The following is a 6,605-nucleotide window of genomic DNA, read 5'->3' as shown; positions in this document are numbered from 1 at the left end:
GAGCATCACAGAGCTTTATTTTGCTGGTGCTTTTCCTTCTGTACATAAATGTTTTCATCGACTTCAAATCCTATCCATAGCTATGCTGACAGTATGCCCAATTCTTTTCATTTGACAAACCTTCTGGTGTTCAATTAGATTCTCTATAATGAATCCTAAAGATTCTCCATGACGAATGCCTTAAATTCTGATCTCACTATTCTTCACTGAGAATAACATTGTGAATTTCAGTGCTATCAAACAGTCTTGTATGATTTCCTGTGAGCAAGATTTCATGTCACTTTCCCTTACTTTTGATAACACTTATATCAAAACATGATCACAATGCTCGTGTATATAATTTTATAAAATTATGAAATAAAAGTAGAGGACTTTCAACAAGCAGATCAAATGGTCAATTTATTTGATCAGTTATAATAAAAAGTAAACTGCGAGTAGAATAAATGTATAGTAATACACAGTAAAAAAATTATTACCTGGTAAATTTTTATTTTTGAAAATTTACATTGAAAATAAAGCTGTATATAATTAGAATTAGTTTTCCTCTTCTTACTCTGGTAAGTCTATAAGCCGTCTGGGCTGTAGTGCAGAGATCCTCTGTTTTTCTCTACAATAAGCAAATGATAAAAACTAATGACAATACTATAATAAATTGCTTATATATTATGAAAATGTGGTTAATTCAGTTTATCTGTATGTCCTATTTTTTGACAAGTTATTTAAATAACTTGTTAAAAAATATTTAAGTAACACTTTCTAGTTATAATTTGTTACTGAAATTTTAAATGTTGTTTCTTTAATATCGATTTTTTTTAAATAAAAAAATGCTGTAATTAAAATTATAACTGCAATGAAAAAAATTAAATTATTATTTGACACCTCCATGGATTTAATAATTTTTAATTATTTAAATAAAATGTAAATAGATTAAGGTATGATGATCTAAAATATTATCATTATTATCTGAGACCTTCAGTGAGTCAAGGACTCATCGAGAGAGGCCATAGATCATACATCAGCCAGCTCCAGCTGTTATACCTTCTCTTAACTTATTCACACTAGATGCACTAACTCTTCAATGGGCAAACTGTTTTGCTCACTCATACTATGTGACAGAAAAATCTAGCTTCCCTTTCTTAACCACACACACACAACTTCTGAAAAAATCCTCTAGTACCCCCCACACCTTCCACATAATGAAATATTGCATCGGTTGATAACCTATAACACCCTTTCAGAAGTTTATAGACTTATCTTATCACCCCTCTTTCTCCTGTTAACCAGTGTCTGCAGTCCATATCCTCTCAATCTATCCTCATAATCTACATTTCATCATTCTGATATTTTTTGTTGCTCTTTATACCCTTTCTACAGCTTCTTTATCACCTCTGAACCCAAGAGACCATCTGTGCACATTAGTCTAGGTGCAGTTGTATCAAGGCCTTGTAAAGAGTTAAATGACTTTCTTATTCATACTTGTCAATGTTTGTTTTAACATTGCAATTATCCTCTTAGCTGTATTTGTAATTTTTGCAATATGAACTTTGAACTTTGTTTTCCTCTACGTCATAACTCCAAGATCTCTAGCCTCATCGATATAATCTGCCATTGGAAATTTATTCATGTCAAAGAGTATAATTTACACTCATTAACATTTAATTGACAACCATTATCATTTGCCCACCACTGCAGCTTATTCACATCATTCTGTAAGCAATGTACAAGGGTGGTCTGAAAAGTTCTTGGCCTCGACCATAGATGCCAACACTATCAGCAAGATTTTTTTTTTCTTTTTCTAAGTTGATACATCTGTCATAAGCATCCATTTGAAATTGCAGGTCATTCTACCAAGTAGTTTGTTTTATACAGCTGTCTGAAGCAAAAGGGTTGTCTGTATTCCTTGAAATGGATAAAATTGAGTATCGTGTAGTTATAAAATTCTTTGTAAGAGAAGGTTTAATGGCAAAAGAAATTCATTCGAAGTTCATAAAAGTTTATAGGCACTCTTCTCCTTCGTTTTTGACAATTAAGAAATGGGCTGCCAAGTTTAAACATCGCCATACCAGCCTTGAAGATGATCCACATGTAGGACGTCCAAAAAGTGTAACAACACCAGAAATCATTAATCAGGAGCACAATATGGTATTGGATGACTGGAGTATCAAAGTGCATGAAATTTCTGAGACTGTAGGCATTTCAAAAGAACATGTAGGATATATTTTGCATGAAGAATTGCAAATCAAAAGCTTTGCGCAATATGGGTGCTGCGCTTGCTCACAGCAGATCCGAAACACACTCGCATGAAAATCTCTAAACAGTGCTTGGAGTGTTTTAACAACAATAAAACTGATTTTGTGCATCGATTTATTACTATGGATGAGACTTCGATTCACCATTACACACCAGAATCCAAACAGCAGTCAAAGCAGTGGACAGAAGGCGGTTGCTCAGCGCCAAAGTCAGTTCCATCAAAGGAAAGTAATGGCATCGGTGTTTTAGGATGTTAAAGGCATTTTGTTTATTAATTAAAAAGGGTAAAATGATAACTGGGGAATATTATTCCGATCTTTTAACCAGACTAGATGAAAAAATTCGTGAGAAAAGACCCGATTTGCAAAAGAAAAAAAATCACCTTTTATCAGGACAAATGCACCTATCCACAAAGGTGTTTTGGCATTAGGAAAATTAAATCTGCACTATGAATTGTTGGAACATCTACCCTATTTCCCCAAATTTGGCTCCCTCTGACTTCTATCACTTCCCCAAACTAAAATTCTTCCTTGCTGGTCAGTGTTTTTCTTCAAATTCAAGATGTGATTGCAGCTGCAGAGGGCAGGGGCAAATTCTCCATTGCTGTGCAAGCTCATTAATTGAGAAAGAAGTAATATTTATTTGTTAATAAATGCATGCATTTATATGCATTTTATTTTTGTAGACAGAAGACGTCTTAAGCTTGGTAGCAATAATTGAGCTTTGTGTTGTGTGTCGAAGGCCAATGCTTGCTCGTCTAGTCAAAGCTATCTTGGCTTACTCGGTTGTAAGAGCTTCCAAGTCCTCGCTGCAGTGTTGTGATTTCATGCGTGCTCATAGCCATATTTCTTCTCCCTTCACGTCGTCTTAAACACAGGCCACAGTAGCAGTCAAAGTAGCTTAAGCCAGCCTTTACAAGTATGCGTGTTGGTTAGGAAAATTAAGTTACAACCCACTTTTGATGATGATGTTATTGACCAGTTCATAAAGAAAAACCGTAGGGTAGAATTTGTATTCAAGTAGCTAAATTGAAAAAGATAGAATATCATTTGTAAAATAAATGTTGTATTTGTGTGATTAAATGTACATAAATTTCTATATATATAGTTTTAAATGGTTAAGAATTCATTATTTCGCTAATCAGACTTCAATCACACCTCTCACTCCCTGAATGATAACAAGAGCAAGCTTGAATTTCAAGACCAGCATTCGCCATGGGTAGAGGGGTATTTTGCAAATTTTACTGAGAACCACTACAGGGACAGGATAATGGTGCTGGAGCATCATGGAATAAATGTATTAGTCTTAATGGAGATTATGATGAAAAATAAAAATAATTTTGAAATTATAAATTTGTTTTTTCATTGTTAGGCCAAGAACTTTTCAGACCACTCTCGTATATTAGCAGCATTCCTAATTGCCATGCCTATCTTTGCATCATTGCCAAACAAATGAACATCTCTTATCAGGTCCCACCCAATAGCATTAATATATAGATTGAACAACAGTGGTCCAAGGACTGATCCCTTGGATACTCCACTAGTCACTTTAAATCTGGCAGATTTACACCCACCATATACTACTTTCTGATAACACCTATCCTTCAGCTACCCACTTATCGAAGTCGACAGTATACATTCCAAACCTATATATACTCCAGTTTATGCAAGAGCCTTTTATGTAGTATCCTGTCAAATGCTTTAGCATAGTTCAACAGTATCATAGTGTATCCATTCTCTTTATCCAACTAAGCTTTAACATTATTATGAAATATGAGCAATTGCTAAAACATTACCTCACTTTAGTAAACTTATGCTGTTTTTTTGCAGCATGCTGCTTGTCTGCCAACTCATTTTAGTATGCAAGTTCTTACTAACGTCTTTGAAATTTTCACTACTCAAGAGATATTGATAGGCCAGAAGCTAGACACATCAGTTTTTGAACCATCCTTGTACAATGGCTATCATACATTCTTTTCATCCCTGTGGGGTCTTTCCTGAGCTGAGACTCAAGTTACACAGTCATGTCAATGGCTAGGCCATTTCAGCTGACCATTCCTTTAGCACACATGCTGATATCCCATCTAGTCTTGTCGAATTGATATCCAGGCTATGCAACAGTTCTTGAACTTCATTCTTATGCATCTCTCTCTCTCTTCATGGAGTGTAGTGGATGTATTGTGCATCATGTTACATACACCTGGTTGATAGATCTTAGCCAAGTGAGTACTCATTATTTGAACAATCTCATCTGCTTCTGACACGAGGATACCAGCTACATTCACTAAAGTTATTCTTCCACATTTATTTTTTCTTTTATTTGCAGCATAGTGATGAAATTCTTTTTGGGTTGGCTTTAGCCTTCACAGCTAATTTTTTTTCATACTCTGATTTAGCTTCTGTACAATATCCATAGCTTTTCTAGCCTGTGCTTTATATATTTCATAAGTCCTCTGACAGCATTATCTTCTGATGGATCTCTTACTTGATAAGGTTGCACATCCATTTCACTCCTGTCCGATTTGGTCTTTAAACTCTAGTGACACATTCAGATACTGCCTCGTTTAAGCATTTTATTTTCCTATGCACTGTTGATATCCTTTCCATTCAGTAACTGATACCATTGGACTAAAAATAGTATTCTCCTGAGTTTGTCATAATTTTCCAGCTTTGTGGTTCATCATGCAAACTGTTCTAATTAGAACATTCATATAGTTAGCTACTTCTCAGGACAGCAGAGCATGATCACCATCATCTTCTGGTGGCAAAACATTCATAATCTTAACTGAGCCCCCCCCCTTTCCTCCTTTTGATGCTAAGATCAAATCTAACACGCTTTCACCTTGAGTTCCTTATTTCACATGCTGCTTGAGATAGTTGTCTTGCAACAGCTCAGTAAATTTTCCTTCATTCTTATCATGAGATTTCTCTTCTATCCAATCAATGTTTGGATAATTTAAGTCACCCATAATGATTACTCGCTTAATACCTAATTGGGTAATTTTGCAATGCATTTTTTTACCCCAGCAGCTGAACCACAAGGCCTGTAGCAACATTCCACCATATATTTTGTCCGGTTAGCCTCATCTTCAGACCAGACAGTCTCAAACTCACTGCTACGTGAGACATTATCACTATTACTGCTTTCATGAGTTTCCAACCTAACTGGGCACAAATTATTTGATATCATGAATAGTACTCCCCCCTTCTATCCTTGCAAAAAATACTATACCCTTTACACTCGATTCCAATTACTATTGATACTACTGATAGCTAGGTTTCACTAATAACAATCTTATGTCGAATCATATTCACCAAGGCAATGAAATTCTACCCCTTTGTTTCTGATGCTCCTGACATTTGTGTATAGATATAATGTTACTTCCTGGCTTTTTTTCATATACTTACATCTACAGTTACTTGGACAACTTTTTCTTTCTGTCCACAGACACACTCTCAAAAAAGTCTGAACCCAAAGTTTACACTTTGGGTTCAGACTTTTTCCATCCTTTCACCAGATTCACAACCATGCTCACTGACACATTTACATACTATAGCTGAATTTACACACATCATATCAAGTAAACTTTATTAAACTGCATCATCAGAACCAAAATCAGTATATATATGTAATATGATGCAGTAAAATATAATATACATGTTTTGGTTTCATGACTGATATTTTATCTGTCACACTGTCAAAACAGGATAGAAAAACTTAACTTATAATGTGCAAGCAATCATCACAAAATACATTGTCATTGAATTGTATGACTTGTCTTTCAATTCAATGACAATACATTGTCATTGAATTGAAAGACAAGTCATACAAGGAACTTCTGTAAGCGTTCAGACCACTTATGCCCTTAATGTTTTCTATTTCATTTTCTTCTGGGTCTTTATGGTGGTTTCGTTCTTCTACTCTTCCATTTTGAAGAAACATGTTAGCAAGCATTCTGGACATATGTCCATACAACTGTAACTGCTTTTCTTCAAGTCTTGCAATTATCATTATTGTAGTGGAATTCTTCTGTGATCTCCTGATTGGTTTTCATTTTTCTAAAATACTCATTTTCAAAGCCTGTCAAGTCTTTGTTGTTCCTTCTGTTTAATAACCAGTCCTTGCACCATAAAGAACTGTGAGGAGTGCCACTGAACTATATACTTTGATTTTAAGTTCTTTGGAGGGATGTGTATTTTTCCATATTTGTAAGCTTGATCATAGTAGACCACTCTAGATTTATTCTGTGTTTAACAGTTTCTTCATAATTTAGTTTGTGATCAATGTGTCTAAGTAACTGAATTTTTTAACCTGTTCCAGATTATTTCCTTCCACTTCCAAAGTTAAGCACTTCT

At 34.8% G+C, this 6,605-nt stretch overlaps 1 protein-coding gene across 1 annotated transcript in view; it reads right to left on the bottom strand.

Annotated features, from left to right (window-relative positions):
* Window positions 1-465: 465 nt before the first annotated feature.
* The window catches only part of jdp (DnaJ domain-containing protein), a 93,081-nt gene continuing 86,941 nt past the window's right edge, over window positions 466-6,605 (bottom strand). Inside the window, exon 6 of the mRNA XM_090393852.1 lies at window positions 466-607. The gene's annotated coding sequence lies outside the window, so the exon portion shown is untranslated. The remainder of the gene's footprint in view (window positions 608-6,605) is intronic.

This window comes from Typopeltis vanoorti, chromosome 1 (genome assembly GCF_054136105.1).
Source record: "Typopeltis vanoorti isolate ZY-2024b chromosome 1, IOZ_Tvanoo_1.0, whole genome shotgun sequence".
Lineage (NCBI taxonomy): Eukaryota > Metazoa > Arthropoda > Arachnida > Uropygi > Thelyphonidae > Typopeltis > Typopeltis vanoorti.
This window is presented reverse-complemented; position numbering and strand designations above follow the sequence as displayed.